Source organism: Macrobrachium nipponense, chromosome 6 (assembly GCF_015104395.2).
Source record: "Macrobrachium nipponense isolate FS-2020 chromosome 6, ASM1510439v2, whole genome shotgun sequence".
In the NCBI taxonomy this organism is placed as follows: Eukaryota; Metazoa; Arthropoda; class Malacostraca; order Decapoda; family Palaemonidae; genus Macrobrachium; species Macrobrachium nipponense.
Window position 1 is genome coordinate 100,096,130 of NC_061108.1, and position 21,793 is coordinate 100,117,922.

General features: G+C 43.3%; 1 protein-coding gene across 5 annotated transcripts in view; it reads right to left on the reverse strand.

Moving 5' to 3' along the window:
- Positions 1-21,793, reverse strand: part of LOC135216709 (coronin-7-like) — a 502,494-nt gene that overhangs the window by 288,489 nt on the left and 192,212 nt on the right. The window lies entirely within an intron of this gene.

The following is a 21,793-nucleotide window of genomic DNA, read 5'->3' on the forward strand; positions in this document are numbered from 1 at the left end:
TACACATAATGGTATTTGATTCTACATTACAAGTATCACATTTCCAGGCATCAATGATCCTATTTTTTTCCTGAAATAAGTCTCTGAAATTTACAGTGCAACTTAAGAGGCCAAAAATGGCAATTTGTCGAAAATTGCATTTTTCCTAACTATACAAACCTGAGGTCCTTTACAATAGGAAGGTAACTAGCGGCAGCTGGAACGGTTGTAAGCTTCGAACAAGGGAGTTCGGTAGTTAACCCTTAAATGCCGAAGCGGTAAAAAAAAAAATGTCTCCCGTGTGCCGGAGACGTTTCAGAGTGAGCGCAGAAGCGGAAAAAATGACAATTTGTCCAAAATTGCATTTTTCCTAACTATACAAACCTGAGGTCCTTTTACAATAGGAAGGTACTAGCGGCAGCTGGATAGGTCGTAAGCTTTCGAACAAGGGGTTCGGTAGTTAACTGCTTGTCCGACAGGCGCGCGCGCGCGACTGGGAGGTAAACAAATCACTTTTGCTTTTGGCCCAAGCAAAAACTGCAGAGTGAGGGGTGGCATGAGGTGGGACTATGTGTAAAAGGACCTCAGGTTTGTATAGTTAGGAAAAATGCAATTTTGGACAAATTGTCATTTGTTCCGACACGGCATACAAACCTTCGGTCCTTTTACAATAGGAAGACTCACTTCTTGGTGGGAGGAATCTGAGTCTTTTGTGAACAGACTGGTGTTCGCCCAACCTTGGAATGCCTCCCTGGTCGTAAGAGCGAGGGAGGGATCCAAGCCTCTGTCCGATTGATCGGGGTGTGCACCGCAGGATCAATGGTCAGACCTCTGGACCGAGTACTAAGAGAGAGGCAAGCGTATCTCTTCGTACCAGCAAACAAGAACAAGTTCCTATTTGCAAGAGGCAACATAAAGTTATGGTTTGTCTCTTGTTGGCATCCACTTCCCCCCCCCCTTGTAGGAGGAAGTGGTGGATATTCGCTCCCATCCCTAGTGAAAGGGATAGGATGGGGCTCTGTCGAGTAGCTCACCGGCATCTCGTCCTTATCCAGCAAGGTGATGACCGTATCCCTCTACCCACAGGTAGAGGGGGAGAAAAAGATATGAAGAGAAGCCAGTCACTCTCTCATTCACATATCTATTCTTACAGTCACACCAGGACTCGATGCTGTTCAGCCTGCTAGGGTCTGGGTTAGCTACACAACGTGTTGAGCAGCCACCACGGGTCCCAAGGAAAACGATCCAAGGACCTGTGGGCAATATCCAAAAGGTAGAAGGAGGTGCCAGTGGTCTGGTTGTACCAGACCCCTGCCTTCAGTACCTGCGCCACGGAGAAGTTCTTGTGTAACTCGAGGGAGTGTACTTCTAGGTCATCTTGGTGCTGACGAAGAGTCTTCAACACTCAGCCTGGGATGTCGAGTTTCTTCAGAAAGCGCGGTCGCGCTTTCACAGGACAAAGCAGCATCTCCTTCGCATCGAAGGCGGTGAAGTCCATTAGGGAGGGGATTGTGAAGGACTCTAACCGATCGTCAGGAACCGAAGGGTTCAGAGTCTTCGCTACGAATTCGGTACGAAATCGAGCGTCACGAATCCCCATCCCCTGGATGCTTGACTTCGCAGGAAAAGTCATGCAATTACCTCAGAGGAAAAGAAGGGAATGGTCGTATGACCTATCCCTCTTCTCGACTTCGGTGATGTCCTGTACCCATACTGGTCTATCCGTCTGCAGCGAAGTTGTTCTTCTCGGTAGTGGAAAGGACACCGACACTCAATGGTGGGTGTCGATGGTATGGGTACTGTGACAAGCCGTTAGGACGAAGAAAAGACTGTTATGGAACAACTGAACTAAGTCCACAGCGAAGTTCGTAACAGACTTGGGCGCTCTGACAGCTGCCGACTGACTGCGTTCGGTAGGAGGCAAGTTGTCCAAGCACCCGAGCAAGTCACGTGACCTTCGCCTTAAAAGGGTTATGCCAAGAGATTAAACAAATAATTTGTTCGTCACCGATGCCAGAAGGCAAGGTGATGACTCTCTTAAGGCATGTGCCCAACAGGCGAAAGTCAATTGCCTTCTAGAGACCGAGGTCCCTGATGGCAAGATATCTCATAGTATAGTTGATTCTCGGCTAAGGAGAAACAACACTATGTGTCGTTGAAGACGAAGGTGTACAGAAAATGCAACCTACGTCTTCACAGCTGAACCGAGAGAAGGATTCTCAAGATTCTGAACCTGTGCTACAAAGACTGAGAACGCTAACCGCTATTCATTGCTGTCCGGTGAGGATCGTAGTTGCAATAAAAGCGGAGCGCTTTTCAGTAATGAAGACAGGGAAATACTGCCTGAAGAACTGCTTCTCATGGGCTGAACATTTGGAAGTAGAGCTGTCAGGTCGGAGAGTAGGCGATGTCTTCTGACATATCTGTTAATTCGGGGCGAGCAATGAATAATTGCACACCTACGAATACGAGATATTTTGAAGACAAACTCAGATGTCTGCAAAAATCATTCGCATTATCGCGGTGCGATGCAGCGGGAGACTAGTACAGACTTCTGTTACCGTGCGGTAAACAGAAAGATGAAAGAGTCCAAGAGATATCTCTGTTGAAAATTCTCGCAATGTCGAAGGCGATGAAATCGAGCGTCACAGCAGTAGATGGTCCTTCATTATTGCGAGAATCCCCGTTAATCAGAGACCTAAGTCCATGATTGTTGGGCAGAGATACGGTTCGGTAGTCAATCAAACCAGGGGAGAGAGAGACGTAACCGACCGTGCATCTCCGAGACCTATCTGATACTGAGCCGCTATCAGGCAGTTCAATACGCAGTAGCTCTCGGTGACTCGTCATCCTGAGTTGCCAGGTAATCCATTATTCCACGAAGGAATGCGTTCGGCTAGAACCATCGAGCATAAAGAATACGCTCGAGCAATTATATTTAAACGAAACGGATTTCGGTAAATACAAAAGCTGATTTGGTGTTGTCATGACAATACCAAGTATCTAAAATCGAAACTGATAACTGCTGGGAGGTTGCAGGCAACCCCGAGTTGCAGTTCAATTAAGATACAATTCGTCTCGGTCACAAACCGTAGAGTTAACTACGGTATGCGCCTACCCCCGGACAATTCAACTGTTAAAAGAATCATGTCGCGAGGGTAATATACGTAGTATATTTGTAGGTTCTGTACCACGACCTCCATCCTAAATTCTTTTCCTCTCGAGGAATGAGAATAAGGATTGGAGATCGACCGCCTTCGTTCTCTAGTCAAGAGAGTGAAGGAGAAGTCTTTCCCAAAGGAAAGCTTCAATGGTGAACAGAATACCGAAGACGATAGTTCAAGCCAAACTGGAAGTTCCCGTCCGTTCTTCTCTATTCCAGGTTAATCGCCTACTGTGAGATACTCTTCTTTCAGCAGCAGTCTTCTTCCAAATGCTAGAAATTACAGGAATTCGAGCATAAGCGAGGTTCCCGATTATCGTGTAACAATTATCGGGGATTCTCGCTCACTTTGGACCGTGGTCTCGCCTAAGTGTTTGGAGATCGTAAAAAACTCGAACACTCTGAGTGCGCTAGAAATTCCGTAGAATTCTAAGCACTCTGCGAAACCCCCCACCGAATTCGTCAAACGATATCGGCTGGTGGTCCTCCCGATTCCCGTAGAAATCGAGAAAGGGGCAGGATCCCTCCTCAACGACAGGGGCTTACGTCAGGTAGGACCCGAAGGTCCCCCCGGTAGCGCAGCCCCTAACGTGGGATCTTACAGAGAAATATCTGTAGGATCCCTCCCCTTTCCCTCGTAGCCGTAAGGAGAGAGGGAATGGGGGAGGAATTGGATACTGGCTCGCCTTCCCAGCAGAACTAGCAGTTGGAGAAGAAAAGGAGCAGCCATCGCCTTACGGCGATGGCCTCTCAGAGCCTGGGAAAACGTATCGTCAGGAGAAAACGTTTTCCCCGAGGAGGGTTACGAACTCATACTGTAGGTAAGGGTCTGCCGCCACTGTGAACGTCGTCTGGGTGGGGCTGATCGACACCTGACAGGAGAGAGCCGATACCGTCCTCCGACTCATTCCAGTCCTCGTCGAGGTCGAAACCTCAGGAGGACCTAAGGGGTATTCAAATACGGTGTCCGAAGACACGTAGAAACGCCTCTGTCGCAGTAGAGGAGGTGAAGTAGCTTGTTCGACCGGCCAGAACTGAGAGCGCCTTCTTGTCCGGAGACGAGAGACTACCTGGTTCAACACAGTCGGCAAGCTCCGATCGCGGCAGACCCACCGTCGATTTGGGTTCCCTCTCGGGCCCCAAAACGACTCGAGCCGAGACGTGGCTCTGCTGGTGGGAGCGGCGATCCTTCCCCGAGGTCGTTGTGCTGACGAATCAGCGCCATAACCTCGGCAAAGTTCCTCTGGATCTCGGAAGTCACAGCATCTTGCAGAGTAGGACCGTTAAGCCCTTCGAACAAGAGCATATTCCGAGAACCTTCCTCCTAAGAAGGGGGAACAGCGACAGCCCTCTCGGTCTTCTCCATCCACTTGCGCATACGTCCTGGCCGGTCCAAGAACCGTGCCTGGCACGTAGGGCGTCGTGGTGGGATCATGAGGGGCGCACCCCTCACGATCACTCCTCAATACCTCGCTCCTCCCGGTGTAACCCGAGGAGGTTGAAGGTAGGGGAGAGGCAGACCTGACGCTCCCTCCTCGCTCGCTGGCAGAACCAGCAGGCTTGGAGGGCTGCAGGCGATCGTCAACCCGCGGTGGCGATCGAGCTGCAGGCCTGGTCGAACCGTCTCGCTGTGGAGAACGGCTGGACTGAGCACAGCGGCCCCGATCTCGAGTGTCAGAAGAGCTGGTGCTGGTTGCCGTACCCGATCGCTCTCTGGTCGCCGCGAGAGCGAGAGCTGGTCTGGTGAGAGTCGCGTGAGCGGCTGTCACCAGTCTTCCGCCCCGTGCCGTGAACCTGACGCTGAGCGGACTCAGAGGTCTGGTTCCTGGCTGCACGGTCGCTGGTAGGCGACCGTACACTCGGTACCTCCCGCGAACGAGGGGCCGAGACGGACCCTGATGCAGTGGCAGAACCACTGACACCAGGCGAGGAAGTACCGGTGTTAGCCGGTACCCCTCTGGTCCCCGTAGTCTTCTTCCTTGCGGAAGAAGAGACGGGCCCCGCTCCCGAAGGAGCAGGAGGACCAGCGGAAGGAACCCTCCCGTCCCACCGAGGTGAGACGGGTCCCGAGAAGCTCCCGAGGGAGACTTCTTAGGAGGGAGGAGGCAACCTTCTTCTTCCTCGGCTGTGAAGCCTTAGAAGTCGAAGGGGAAGAGGCGGCAGCCGACGACGATGAAGAAGATGAAGACGACGACGACGACACCTTCCTCCTCTTCTTCGTCAGCTTCCTCAGGACAGACGTAAGATCTGCTATCCAGGGCGGAGCCGGGGCTGCTGTAGCCGAAGCCACAGGGCCCGGACGCACCTGTACAGACAGACCAAAGTCTGGGGTAGTACCACCACGAACAGGGACGACGTCAGCAGGTATGGGCATCTCAGGAACAGCAGGCACAGCCAGCACAGCATCGGTAGGGACAGCCAGCGCAGCAACGGCAGGGACAGCCAGCGCAGCAACGGCAGGGACAGCCAGCGCAGCAACTGCATGGACAGTCAGCCCAGAATTGGCAAGGCTAACGGCAAGGGCCATCACCGGAAAACAGGCATGCCCCCCAAAAGTGGAGGCAGCAAGCCAGCAACATCCTGGTACCGGCGGCAGGTCCAGGGGCGAGCTCTAGGGCAGCGGAAGTGTGGTCGCGGCAGCGCGGCAACCACGAGCGGCGGCGGCACGCCCCCTCTCGGTACGGCGAACGGCACTTCACAGCGGCTGTAGGCAAGACTGTTACCACGTGAGGCGAGTACACCAGGTGAGGAGGGACGTCGTCACCTGGAGCGTGGTCACCACTCCATGGGTGACCGCAGTAGGCCCAGACATAGAACCGCAGCCCCCTGGACACTAGCACGCCCTGCAAATGGAAGGACGCCCATACCTCACCAAGGTCCACCCTCGTGGCAGTAGCACCTGCGGAAATAACAGTAGTAGCGATTAGTGGGGGGGAAGTCCCCTCGCGCGGGGGGGTGAGCCCTCTCCGAACGAGTGGAAGACCCCGAATACAATTGTACATCGGGCACCGAGCGCCCTCCCCCGCGCTCGACGGATCGGGCGAGGAGAAGAACGCAGATAACCTCCCCCCCCCAAGGGAAGGGCCATCTGTGGGAGCAGAGCGGGGGGGGGGGGGGGGGGGGGCGGGGGGGGGGTGGGGGGGGGTTCTCGTTACCCACCCCCGCACAGCACCCATGTACCCAACAATAATAATAATAGAGCCCGAGAGCAATCGTGCCCTCGGCCCAAATGCAAGGGCATAAGGATCAATTCCCTGACTGAGCGGAACTTGAACCAAATAAATATTGATGCAATCAATAATAAAAGGAATAAAATGAAAAAGAATCTTGCATTACGATTCACTTCACAATGAATAAGGGCTCGGATCGAGCGCATTTGCGCCCTCGGTACCGAGCGCAAGGGTAAAAGGATCCATTCCCGATTATGAATGGAAACCTTGATCCATAATGAATTGATGCAATCAAAATATATATGAAAATGAAAAAGAATACTGGGCTTGCGATTTCACTTCATACAAATAAAATGGGGAAGGATCAATTCCCGGGAAATAGCGGAAACATTGATCCAAGTAAACAATGCAATCTCAATAAAATATGAAATGAAAAAGAACTGCACTTGCGATTTCACTTCATTCAAATAAAAAGGGTAAAGGATCAATTTCCGGGTAAGCTCGGAAAACTGATCCAAAATGAGTATTGCTACAATCAAAATAATATATGAAAATGAAAAAGAATACTGTACTTGCGATTCCACTTCCATACAGAATAAGTTTTCGTGCCGAGCGCATTCGCTCGGCAACGAGCATACAGGTCAAAAAAATATATAAATGAAAAGAGCACTTACTTACGATTTTCATCTACACATTTCCAACCAAAATATACGCTCGGAGCGAGCGCTCTCCCGCCCTCGCACCGAGCATACACAAAATACGAGGATCATTTCTGGGAAAATGAATTCCCGCACTTACGCCCTTCAGTCCCGGCACTCGGGTAATTGGAGGGCGTGGTGAAACCAAGATCCTTTAATTCACAATTGAATTCAATGGAAATAAATATGAAATGATTGTACTTACAATTCAGTTTCACTAGATAAATAGAAAAAGAAAAACACAACCATGCGAAAGCAACGACGATGAAGCGGGCAGAGAGCGATGATACACGTCCACACGCCAGCAGGCCGAAAGCAAAAGTGGTTTGTTTACCTCCCAGTCGCGCGCGCGCGCCTGTCGGACAAGCAGTTAACTACCGAACCCCTTGTTCGAAAGCTTACGACCTATCCAGCTGCCGCTAGTACCTTCCTATTGTAAAAGGACCGAAGGTTTGTATGCCGTGTCGGAACAAATATTTTTTTCAAAAAATCACAGTGCGCTTAGTTTTGAAGATAAAGAGTTCATTTTTGGCTCCTTTTTTTGTCATTGCCTGAAGTTTAGTATGCAACCATCAGAAATGAAAAAAATTATCATTATCATATATAAATAATGCGATATATGATAGCACAAAAACGAAATTTCATATATAATTGTATTTAAATCGCGCTGTGCGCAAAACGGTTAAAGGTAACAAGTTACTTTTTTTTGTTGTAATGTACACTAAATTGCGATCATTTTGGTATATAACACATTTTAAAATGATAAAAGCAACACAGAGAAAATATTATCACAAAATAATGCATGAATTCGTAATGCGCGGACGTAAACAAATATATTTTTCAAAAATTCACCATAAATCTAAATATTGTCCTAGAGACTTCCAATTTCTTTCAAAATGAAGACAAATGATTGAATATTACTATACTGTAAGAATATTAGCTTACAAATGCAGTTTTCGACCATATCTGACGAGTTAAAGTTAACCAAATGTCAAATTTTTTTTATATATTTTTTTTTATATGCAATTATTTCAGAAATAAGAAAAGCTACAACTTTCAAATATTTTTAGTTTTATTCTACATGAAATTCCGCACATTTTCATATATAAAACTCTATGAAATGCCTAATATGAAACGGAGCAAATATTCCGAGAATGGGACTTACGAATTTCGGAGATTTGTGGCGGAGAATCCGCAGCGCGGAAGGGAAGGAAAGTTTTTTTTAAAATTCACCATAAATTTAAATATTGTGCTAGAGACTTCGAATTTGTTTCACGATGAAGATAAATGACTGAATATTACTAGACTGTAAGAGTTTTAGCTTACAATTGCGTTTTTCGACCATTTCGGTAGAGTCAAATTTGACCGAACGTGGTTTTTTCTATTTATCGTGATTTATATGCAAATATTTCAAAAATGAGAAAAGCTACAACATTCAACTATTTTTGTTGTATTATACATGAAATTGCGCACATTTTAATATATAAAACTTTATGTAACGGCTAATTTAAAATGGTGCAAACATTACCACAATCGCACGTATGATTTTTCGGAAGAGTTTACCACGCGACGTAAAGAAAATGTTATTTTTTTCATAAATTCACCATAAATCAAAATATTGTGCTAGAGACTTCCAATTTGTTGCAAAATTAAGGTAAATGCTTGTATATTACTAGAATATAAGCGTTTTAGCTTACAATTGCGTTTTTCGACCATTTCGGTAGTCAAAGTTGACCGAAGGTTGAAAATTTGTCACTTATCATTTTTTATATGAAAATATTTCAAAATTGATAAAAGCTACAACCATGGGTTGTTTTTAGTTGTATTGTGCATGAAATTGCGCACATTTTCATACATAAAACTTTATGTAACGGCTAATTTAAAATGGTGCAAACATTACCACAATCGCATGTATGATTTTTTTCGGAAGAGTTACCGTGCGGACGTAAGGAAAAAGTTTTTTCATAAATTCACCATAAATCGAAATATTGTGCTAGAGACTTCCAATTAGTTGCAAAATTAAGGTAAATAATTGAATATTACTAAAATATAAGAGTTTTAGCTTACAATTGTGTTTTTCGACCATTTCGGTAGAGTCAAAGTTGACCGAAGGTTGAAATTTTGGCACTTATCGATATTTATATGAAAATATCTCAAAACTGATAAAAGCTACAATCATGAGTATTTTTTTCTTGTATTCTACATAAAAATGAAATTTTCATTATTAAAATGAAGTTTTATTGTATACTTACCGAACAATTATACAGCCGTGATTTCCACGAGCGGCAGGATACTAAATTCAAATTTAGCGCGTAGGCGTCGCCAACACTGGTGGTGATGACGTCATCTCCCTCCACTCGCGGGAGAACCAGGTACAACTGCCCAGGTGAATCCAATTCTTTCTGCCCGTCCGTCCACCTAAGGGGAGGAGGGTAGGTATAATCATAATTGTTCGGTAAGTATACAATAAAACTTCATTTTAATAATGAAAATTTCATTTTTATTGTAGTGTCTTACCGAACAATTATACAGCTGATTACACATTTATGGGAAGGTGGGATTCAGTGGACCACTAGTATTTCTAAATGGTTACATTTATTACAATACCAGTAAACACTCAAGGTGTCTGTTGTACCTTACCTTGTAAGAGAGCTACAGCAGACTGTTACTGCCTCTGGTCGGTGCTCTTCTTACTATTGTAGAGGAATTGGAATTTGACCAAAGTTAGCCTCTGCAGGAGTGGAATCCTTCCGTAGTTCAAGCGAGTCAAGGCAGACTGACGGAGGATAGTAACAACAAAGATTGCCCTTGCCCTGGGCTAAGACCAGAAATTCAATCATACAAAACATTTGTCACCAACACCAGATTTAAAAACATATATACCCAACCATTGTAAAATCTGACCTAACAGGATGGTGAGTATCCCAGGTACTCAGTACCCCCAGCTTCCCTTGAACTCGACAACCTATTCAAGGTGAAAAGTTAGCATAGAGGTGACGACCCCTGTGCCATTTCTCCCAACACCATGCCAGAAACCGCCACCGGACTTAACGTTTTACAATTCTCGAAAACCGTTTCTATCTCTTTGAGATAATGACTCGCAAAAACCGAATTCGATCTCCAGAACGTGCTCTGAAGAATCGAAGCTAAAGATAAATTCTTTCTGAATGCTAAAGAAGTTGCCACTGCTCTAACCTCGTGAGCTTTAACTCTCAGAACGGAAAGATTGTCGTTCTCGGACTGCGAGTGAGCTTCCCTGATAAGCTCTCTAATAAAGAACGATATAGCATTCTTAGAAAGAGGACGAGAGGGATTTTGAACCGAGGTCCAGAGCTTAGAAGATTGTCCTCTAATACCCTTAGTGGCAAACAGATACTGCTTAATAGCCCTGACTGGACATAAGAGCCTTTCTTCCTCCTCATGTCCAACCAAATCAGATAAGTTCCTTACCACAAAACTCCTCGGCCAAGGATTAGAAGGATTCTCATTTTTGGCTAGAAAGGTCAAAGATACCGAAAATACAGCATTGCCTTGAGAGAAACCGACTCTTTTGTCTATAGCGTGCAATTCGCTGACACGCTTAGCAGAAGCTAGTGCAATAAGAAAAAGTGCCTTCTTAGTCAAGTTCCTGAGTGAAGCCGACTTCAAAGGCTCAAACGGTGGCCCCATGAGGAACTTAAGCACCACATCTAAGTTCCAAAGCCACTGTATCTTGCGGGAGCTTAGTGGTTTCGAAAGACCTAATGAGGTCCGACAGATCTGAATTGGAGGAAATATCCAAACCTCGATGTCGAAAAACCGAAGAGAGCATGGCTCTATATCCTCTGATCGTCGAAGGAGCCAGTTCTTAGAGTTCCTAAGAAAAAATAGAAAGAAAATCTGCTATTTCTGTTAAAGAGGTCGCAGAAGTAGAGACTTTAGCACTTCTACACCACTCTCTGAAGATTCTCCACTTCCCTTGATAGAGTTTGTTAGAAGACTCTCTCCTACAACGAGCGATAGCTTCTGCAGCTCTTCTTGAAAACCCTTTCGCTCTGACAAGATTCCGGACAGTCTGAACCCTGTCAGAGCTAGAGCGGACAAGTTTTGGTGGAACCTCTTGAAGTGAGGTTGTTTGAGAAGCCACTTCTCTGGAGGAAGAAGTCTGGGGAAGTCTACTAACAACTGGAGAAGGTCCGGGAACACTCTTTCCTGGGCCAAAAGGGAGCGATTAACGTTAGTGTTACATTGCTGTGCGACATGAACTTGTTCAGCACCTCTCTTATTAGACCGAACGGAGGGAATGCATAAGCTTCCAGACCCGACCAATCCAACAGCATTGCGTCCACCGACCAAGCTAGAGGATCTGGGACTGGAGAACAAAAGAGAGGAAGACGGTTGTTCCTTGATGTCGTGAACAGGTCTATTGACGGTCGTCCCCAAAGGCGCCAAAGTTTCTGACAAATCTTGTTGTCCAAAGTCCACTCCAGAGGTAACACTTGCTGTTGACGACTTAAAAATCGTCCGCCAGGACGTTCATCTTTCCCGGAACAAATCTCGGGACTAGCTGAACCTTCGCTTCGTTTGACCACAAGAGGAGATCCTTGGCTACTTCGTATAGAGAGAAAGACTGAGTCCCCCCCTGTTTTCGCACGTACGAGAGAGCCGTGGAGTTGTCGGAATGCACTGCCACTACCCGACCTTCTACTAAGCTCCGAAACTGTCTGAGCCCCAGGAAATTGCTAAAAGTTCCTTTACATTTATGTGAACTTCTTCTCCTTCTCCGACCAAGCTCCTGAAGTCCGTTGATTTCCCAGCAGGGCTCCCCAACCTGTGTCCGATGCGTCGGAAAAGAACTGTAGGTTCGGGAGGATGAGTCGTAAATCTAACCCTTCTTCCAACCTTGCTCGAGAGAGCCACCACCTTAGGTCCTCTTTTATTTGATCTGTGACAGGAAAGGTAATCGAGTCTGGTTGTGTCTTCCTGCACCAAGAGGCTCTCAGGAAAAACTGCAGAGGTCTCATGTGCAGTCTTCCCAACGTCACAAATTTCTCCACTGACGTCAATTTGCCCAGGAGCCTCATCCACTGATTGGCAGAACTTACCTTTTTGTCCAAGAACTCTTGAACTGTCTCCAGACAGCCTTGAACCCTCTTCGGGGACAGAAAAACCCGAAAAACTTGAGCATTCAGAATCATCCCCAAATAAAGGATGCTCTGAGATGGAACCAACTGGGACTTCTGTTTGTTGACCAGAATTCCTAACTTTCTGGCAAGATCCAGAGTTGTTCCAAGGTCCTTCATGCACCGACTCTCTGATTCCGACCGGAGAAGCCAATCGTTCAGATAGAGGGAGATTCTTACTCCTAATATGTGCAGCCAGCTTCCTATCGGGGATAGAACCCTGGTGAAAACTTGAGGAGCGGTCACTAGTCCGAAGCAAAGCGCCCGAAACTGAAACACCTTGCCTTCGAACATGAACCTCAGGTACTTCCGAGATTCGCGATGTATCGGAATGTGAAAATAAGCGTCTTGCATGTCCAGAGAGGACCATCCAATCCCCCTGTCTGATGGACTCCAGAACCGACCGAGTGGTCTCCATATGAAATTTTGTTTTCTGGACATGCAAGTTCAGGGCGCTCACATCCAAAACCGGCCTCCAGCCCCCTGATGACTTGGGAACTACAAAAGGCGATTGTAAAAGCCTGGAGGAAAATCCCCTTCTATCTGTTCTATCGCTTCTTTGAGAACAAGCGCTTCCACTTCTGCGGCTAGCGCCAGAAATTTGTCTGAGCCCGGAGAGTATGCCTGGAATGGAATTGGCACAGGTGAGAGCGAGGGAGGTGAAAACGAGAGGAATACGATAGCCGAACTTGAGTACTTGCACTACCCAGGCTTCTGCTCCTCTGTTTTCCCATTCCTCCCAAAACAGAGCCAGCCTGGCTCCCACTGGTGCATGAAGAACCGAGCTTTCATTTGGAAGGTTTGTTAACCTTGACCTTACCTTACAGACCTTACATCTTGTTCGGGTTGCCCCAGGTCCCTCAGTGTGAGGCACCTCTAATGTCTACCAGAGAGTTGCTAGTACATCTTCCGGTATATTTTGCATCTTCCAATCTTGGATGGTCTGGGATGCAGTTTAGATATTTGTCGAGCTTATTCTTAAACACATCTACGCTCACTCCTGATATATTCCTCAGATGAGCTGGCAACGCATTGAATAGACGCTGCATTATCGATGCTGGTGCGTAGTGGATTAATGTCCTGTGTGCTTTCCTTATTTTTCCTGGTATAGTTTTGGGCACTATTAATCTACCTCTGCTTGCTCTTTCTGATATTTTTAGTTCCATGATATTTTCTGCTATTCCTTCTATCTGTTTCCATGCCTGAATTATCATGTAGCGTTCTCTTCTCCTTTCTAGACTATATAATTTTAAGAATTGTAGTCTTTCCCAGTAGTCTAGGTCCTTAACTTCTTCTATTCTAGCTGTAAAGGACCTTTGTACACTCTCTATTTGTGCAATATCCTTTTGATAGTGTGGGTACCATATCATATTGCAATATTCAAGTGGACTACGAACATATGTTTTATAAAGCATAATCATGTGTTCAGCTTTTCTTGTTTTGAAGTACCGTAACAACATTCCCATTTTTGCTTTACATTTTGCCAACAGAGTTGCTATTTGATCATTGCATAACATGTTCCTATTCATCATCACACCAAGGTCTTTAACTGCTTCCTTATTTGTGATGGTCTCATTATTAGGTCCCCTATATGCATATAGCTTTCTTTCTCTGTCTCCATAATTTATTGATTCAAATTTATCAGAGTTAAATACCATCCTATTTACCTCTGCCCAATCATATACTTTGTTAAGGTCTCTTTGTAGAGCGTTCCTATCTTCATCACAAGTAATTTCTCTACTTATTCTTGTGTCATCTGCGAAACTACTCACTACCGAATCCTTCACATTATTGTCTATGTCTTCAATCATAATAACAAACAGTATTGCAGCTAACACCGTACCTTGCGGCACACCGGATATTACCTTGACTTCATCCGATTTCTCGTCGTTTGCAATAACTATCTGTTTCTGTTGTGTAAAAATTCTTTTAACCATCTTCCTACTTTATCCACGATATTGTGTTTTCTAATTTTCTTCGCTAATATATTATGGTCTACTTTATCAAAAGCTTTTGCAAAGTCTAAATAAACCACATCTGTTTCATTTCCGCTTTTCATATTTTTGAATATGTTCTCACGGTGGACTAACAGTTGGGTTTGTGTACTTTTTCCGGGTACGAAACCATGTTGTCCTTTATTAAACAAATTATTTTTTATTAAATGTTTCATAATATTTTTCTTCATTACCCTTTCATACACTTTCATAATATGTGATGTTAGACTCACAGGCCTATAATTACTTGCCTCTAGTCTTGATCCACTTTTGAAAGTAGGGGTAATATATGCTAATTTGTGCTCATCATAAATCTTGCCTGTATCTACACTTTGTCTTAATAATATTGCAAGTGGCTTTGCGATAGAATGAACTACTTTCTTTAACAAAATAGCAGGAATTCCCGCATCAGGCCCTGCAGCAGCTCCATTTTTAATTTCATTAATAGCCTGCACAATATCAGCTTCATTAATATCTATGTCAGCTAAATATTCACTATTTTCATCCCTTACTTCTATATCATTATCTTCATTATCTATTCTAGGGGTGAATTCTCTCTTATATCGTTTCTGCCAGTATGTTGCAAATTTCCTTTTTTTTCATTCGTTAATCTCCCTTCAATTCTCAGAGGGCCTATTTCTATTCTTCTTTTATTCATCTTCTTCGCATATGAGTATAATAGCTTGGGGTTTTGCTTGATATTTAATAGGGTTTTTTCTTCCAAGTCCCGTTTTTCATTTTCTTTTGATTGTATAATCTTTTGTTCTGCATTTTCTATCTTACTTTTTAGTTCTATAACTTTCCATGCATTTTTTTTCTTTTGCAAGACCTTTTTTCCACTTTCTGATTTTCTGGAACAAGATCCTTCTGTCTCTTGGTATGCATGAATGATGTTTACTTTTCTTCTTCGGTATATATTTTTCCACTATTTTCTCCAATATTTTATATAATATCTCCGTATTTACCCTTATGTCATCACTTACGAAAATGTTATCCCAATCTTTGTTTAATTCTTCATTATTTCTGACCATTTTTTTTATATTTTTATTTTTTAACTGTAGAAGTTGTATTTTCCATATCCTTCCCACTTTTTCATTTCTTGCTTATCTCTATTTTCACTTGCTTTGGAATGAACTGTTCAATTCTATGACATTATGGTCTGAAATATTCGCATTATAAACTATTATTTCTTTAACATAATTCATCTCGTTCACAAATACTAGGTCTAAAGTATTTTCCTTTCTTGTTGGCAGGTGATTTATTTGTTGAATGTTTGTATTCTAGTAGCATATCTAATAGCTTTTCAAATTGCCTCTTATCTTCTGCACTACTATTACTCTCTTTTTTATATGTATAAGTACAACCACAATCTCCTATTCGTTCTTTCCATTCTACGAAAGGAAAGTTGAAGTCACCAGATAGGAGAATAGTCCAGTCCCTTGTGATTTCTACATATATCATCCAATTTTTCAATTATTAAGTCAACTCTTTAGTATTAGGAGGTCTATATATTACTATGTTCATCAATTTTTCAGATTCAAATTCTACCGCTATTAGTTCACATTCTGAGTTACTATATTTCTCATATATTTTTCCTTGTTTTTTGTCTTTCCCATATATTGCGGTTCCCCCTTGATTCCTATTTTTTCTATCTGATCTATAAGTTTGGAACCCTTTTATTTGATCATCATTCCCAGTCTCTTGGGAATACCAGGTTTCACTTATATTCATTATATCTATTTTCTTTTCATTTTGGTTAGTTCTTCTAAGTACTCTATTTTTCTTTTTGAGTTACTCGTAACTAAACCCTGCGCATTCATCACTATGATGGTTTGCGTGTTTTCTCCTTCATTTAATACTGGTAGTAATAAGGATTTTCCCATGTCTCTTTCCTGTTCTGGTATGTTGTTCTTTTTTTCATTTCCAGAAATTCTGACATTAAAAAATCCAACTTTTCCATAATATTTGATCTTCCTTCATCATAATTATTCATTTTGTGTCTGAATCTGCAATTTTCTCCGTTTCTGCAATATCCTCTTGCATAATAAATACAGTTATTATCTCTTGAGTAGAATTTCGGAGCTGATGCTTTGAAATTTTTTGCTGACACCTCTGCATATCTCATTGGTGGTTTGCTTTTCTCTTTTACCTGATATTCTTGATTTCTCTCTTTATTTGTTTCTTTCTTATTTTGGATTTTATTACTTGGTTGGTTATTTATTTGATTATGATTCATGGCTACAGGGTGCATATATTTGCATTTTTTGTCGAACTTACATCCTTTTCCTTCTTTTAGGTTTTTACATATTTTTGGATGCAGATCTCTGCAATCATCCCCATATCCATCTAAGTATGCACATTTACCATATATTTCATAGTTTTGACATATCTTAGGATGTTTGTAGTAACATCTTTCTCCAAATCTGCAATTCCCTCTTTTCAAAAGGTTGCAGATTTTGTCTTTCTTGTCTATTTTTTCCTCTTTCCCGTCATTGTATAGATCTGGGTAGAGCCTCTTCGGGATTTGCTTTTCTGTTGTCATATCGTAATTTATTTCTTCGTAGGTATGCTGCTTTATTGCCTCATATGTAGTATCAATGAGTATCTCTGCATCCATACTTTTTATCTTGTTCTTTGTTTTCCTTATTTTTTTCTGTCATTTCATTTTTGTTTACTTCTCTTCCGTTTTCCTCTTCTTCTTTTTCTTCTTCTTCTTCCTCTTCCTCTTCTTCTTCATCCTCAACTATTTGTACATTCAATCTTGATTTAATAACATTGTCTATCCATGATAGACATGTTGAACAAAAAATTCTTGTATCTTTTCTCAAATCTTGTATTACCTCAGCACACTGTGGATGGGTCGGAATGTTGCATGCAGCACATTTTCTGATTAGGTTTTGTGGATTGACTATGCTATACCAAACCTTACACAGTTTGCATGCTTTTGGCATTCTTTTTCCTAATGCATCAATTAGGATATTCACAAGATTCACCTTATTCATTTTCTTTGTCGGAATATGTTGGTTTATGTATATTTTCTTTATGAGTCTCTTGACCACTTGGATTTTATTTGGAACTTCTTCAATTATTTTCAAGATGTTTTCATTAGATTTGTTCCAGTTTGAAGGATTATATCCTTCTAATATATCTATGAATGCTTTTGTATCTTTTTGGTTAGGACTGTTGCCGAGGGCTTAGGCTGAGGTCGCAAATTCGACTTCGGCCGAAAGAAGCGCTTGGGTTTTCTCCCTCGAAAAGGCGCTTGGGCCAGAGGAGAAACCGAAGGAACAGTCTCCAAAGGAGTTTAGATCTCTTGTAGACTGTGCCAGTAAATCCGAAGTAGAGTTTCTTATCTAGCGCAGACGAAATTGACAACACTACATCGTCTGGAAAGAGGTTATCTTTCACAAAAGGAGCAAACAAGAGAGCAGACTTCTGTTGGGAAGTAACCCTTTTAGAAGCAAAGGAGCACCAAAGTTGCCTTTTCTTAAGGGTACCAAAGGCGATGAGCGAAGCTAACTCATCACATCCATCCCTAATGGATTTGTCCGCACAGGACAGAACACCAATCCAATCCTCCGCTAACTCCTGAGAAAGAGAAGGACAGTCTTCGATCTTGGCCGCTAAAGCGCCAATAGTCCAATCAAGGAAGCTAAAGACTTCCAAAAGTTTAAATTGATTCTTTACAACGTGGTCCAACTCAGGCGCTGTAAAGAAAACTTTCGCTGCGGCGAAAGCAGATCTTCTAGAGGAGTCGATTAAACTGGAGAAGTCTCCCTGGGAGGAGGCAGAAACTCCCAGAGAAGGGGCTTCCCCAGTTACATAAAACCTATACCTCTTACGAAGCAACTTAGAGGGAGGGTAAGCCAAAAAGATCCTTCCCCTAAGTCTCTTTTTCATTAGACATCCATTTCTCCGTCTCTTTCAACGAATGTCTAACCGCTTTAGATAGAACAAGTTTTGGGAGGAGAGGGTCTGAAGTTTTCCTCCTCATCAAAAAAGTCGAAGTTGGGGAGCGTGGAGCCGCTTTCTCAAAATAATCTGGATAAGATACCAGAAGAAATCTAAGGAGACGTGAATAACACGAGAGGTGATGTGAATCCTCCTCCTCTACTTCTTCTTCATTCTCCGATACCGCCGAAGAAGTAGACGGAACTACCACCGGATCTGAAGGTTTCGAACCACCCTTGGACTCATTCATCCAGTTGGTTAACATCTCTAACTGCTTGCGCAAAGGCGCCAGAGACGAATCAAAAACAGTTAACGTAGGCTTGGAAGAGCCTAAATGTTCAGCAGGAGGCGGAAAAACTATTTGCGACTCGCTCGGAGCCGCCGAAATTCGAGGCGAAACAGGCGCATCAGGCGTAACAGACGAGAAAGCGCCTAAAGAAAAACCCTTAGAACTGCTAGCTACAGCGCTAAAACCACAATCTCTACTAGTAGATGGAGCCGAAAAAGGCACAGATTGAGGCGACGAACGAGCCGCTAACGGCCGAGGCGCAACCCTACTCTCAGGCTCCTTATACCGCTTGACTGGAGGAGGCGAAGAATCGGCGCCTGAACGCCTCTTTAAGGGACGCGAAACGGGCGAATCTCGCCAAGAGCGCCGCGCGACCGGAGACGAATCGCTTGAATCATTCGAAAGGCGTCTGACCGCAACACCTTTCCAACGCTTAACCGAGCCCTGTTGAGGCGCAACAGGCTCAACAAGAGAGGCGCCTGTCTGTGGGCAAATCCCGATCGACTCCCTTGGACTTCCGGTATGTCTTCTCCCCGGTGCGGGGGAGCTGGACAGTGACCTTTGTCTAGGAGACGTGTCAGGACAGACAGACGCACCCTCAACTACACTCTTACCTGAAGCCGCTTTCTCCAAAAACGTCTTAAGGGGACCGTCCCCTATGGCGGATGACATGTCAACTTGAAAAAATTAAAGATCGAGTTATTACTTGTATCTATGCAGAAACATGCCGTGCATGCTTTCCAGAAGTTTCAGCCAATTATTTTTATAAATAATGAAGATATAGCGGTTTTTAAATGATGACGTCATCGTAACTGCGTCGTCTTTATGACTTGAGTTTGACAGAATTGTTTTTGCCTGTTTATTTTTTGCATATATACAGCGATTTTTAAAGATTTTTTTCGAAATTCTCATACATCTGGCAGCAATGAATGGTAGTGTGACACTGGGCGAGAAGGGAGCTGCTCAGAGCGGTTATTTATAGGCGAGACTCAGAGAATGACTCAGTTACGCCACAGACGTCAGAGGAGGTACATGCGCGTAGGCACTTGCGTTTGGTTACTAGCTATTTACGTTGTTTTTATAACTTCTTAGTGAAGTTATAGCAATGCCGAAGTTACCTAAGATCAAGAAGGCTACTCAGCAACTAAGGCTAGCAAAATTAGCAAAGGCCAGGAGTGTGCTGAAAGAAAAACACGAAAATTCATTGTTATCAGCTACCCTCATTGTCTCATGTCTTGCCGTCAAAATCATTATCTGGTGTCACGCTGAGGGTATTAACACCACTTTTAGGGGTAGGACCAGGATCCTTGATGTAGAAATCAACAATAAAAGTACAAATAAAGTAATTATAATAATGTTGTTTTGACTTTTATAAGAAAAAAGCAAAAATTTACATACCAAATCTTTGGGAGCTCATAACTCAAAAACATACTTATGCGCATGTCGGTAGAGTTTACTCGGTTATTTATTATCCAATTTTAGAGAGAAAGATATCATTGGAAAGAGGAATAAAAATCCCATAATTCTGTGTGACAGAATTTTGATTTCTTTTTTTCTTTTTTTTTTAGATTTTTTTGAGTGTCTAGACTAAAAAAAAATAAAAAAAAAATTCTAAAAATAAAAAAATAAAAAAATAAAAATTCTGTCACACAGAATTGTTCCGTATATAAAGAAATTTGTATGGTATGATTTTCAATACAAATGATGTCATATTAGCGGAGAAATCTCTACCAATTTTTTTTATTTAAATCATGATTTTTGCTAATAAAACGAAAAGTTTTTGCTCAAATGACTTGAAATTTTTATATGACAAAGGTGTTATATATATCTAAAACATATATGAAAATTATGTATTTCGAGTAATAAATAAAAAAAATAGACATCATAGCGGACGGTCCCCTTAACTGAATTACCAAGTTGCAAAACCGTATTCGCTAGTACCAAAAATTTCTGATCTAACCTCGATTCCAGACTGGCAATGGTGTCGGAAGAAACTACACGGGAAGCCGGAGAAGTGGGATTAGTAGGAGGAATAGGAGGTGTAGTTAAAGGAGACATAACAATTTGAGGAGAAACAGAAGGAACAGATGCATCGCAAGACGAAGCAGAGCTAAGTCTACTTTCTCTAAGTGCTGCTTTTCTAATTCTGTCTTTAGCTAATTTCTCCGAGTATGAACTAAAAAACTTCCATTGAGAATCAGTCCAATCACTACACTCGTTACATGTTCGATCTGCTGAACAAACCTGTCCCCTACACTTAACACATTTAGTGTGAGAATCATACTCTAACTTGGATAATCTAGTTTTACATCCTGAGATGCAAAACCTAACTCCCGACGGACTAGAATCCGACATGGCAACGCCTAAATAATAAGCAAAATAACAACAACGCCAAAAAAGAGTACTTCACCAATTCCGAAGATCAAATCCACAAGAAAAAAGCGAAGCAAAGTCATCCAACCGCACCGACCACCGATGTTCACCGGACGCCGGCAGGAAAAGAATTGGATTCACCTGGGCAGTTGTACCTGGTTCTCCCGCGAGTGGAGGGAGATGACGTCATCACCACCAGTGTTGGCGACGCCTACGCGCTAAATTTGAATTTAGTATCCTGCCGCTCGTGGAAATCACAGCTGTATAATTGTTCGGTAAGACACTACAATAAAAATGCGCACATTTTCATATATAATACTCCATGTAACGGCTAATTTAAAATGGTACAAAAATTATGACAAAGTGACGAAATAATTTCCGAGATGTGTCACAGATACTTTTTAGTGCGGCAAGAAAGAAATTGCGCGCTTGTGTAACGATTGTAAACAAAACAACACCTTGATCCGTGAACTCCCAGCATCCCCCAAGGCGCGTGATTCAAGAGTTTTCGGCTGGTAGGCCTAAAAGTATTTTTCCGTGAATTTTTAAAAAAACTTTTGTATGTCGACGTAAAATACGTCCAGTCGGCACCCGAGAGACAAAAAATGTTGACGTAAAATACGTCCAGTCGGAGTTTAAGGGTTAACTGCTTGTCCGACAGTGTGCGCGCTGCGCGACTGGGAGGTGAAGAATCACTTTTGCTTTAGGCCCAGGAAAAATGCAGAGTGAGGGGTGGCATGAGGTGGGACTATGTGTAAAGGACCTCAGGTTTGTATAGTTAGGAAAAATGCAATTTTCGACAAATTGTCATTTGTTCCGATACGTAATACAAACCATCGGTCCTTTACAATAGGAAGACTCACTTCTTGGAGGGAGGAATCTGAGTCTTAAGAACAGATTGGTGTTCGCCCAACCTTGGATTCCCTCCCTGGTCATAAGAGCAAAGGGAGGGATCCTAGCCTCTGCCCAATTGATCGGGGTATGTACTGCAGGATCAATGGTCAGACCTCTGGA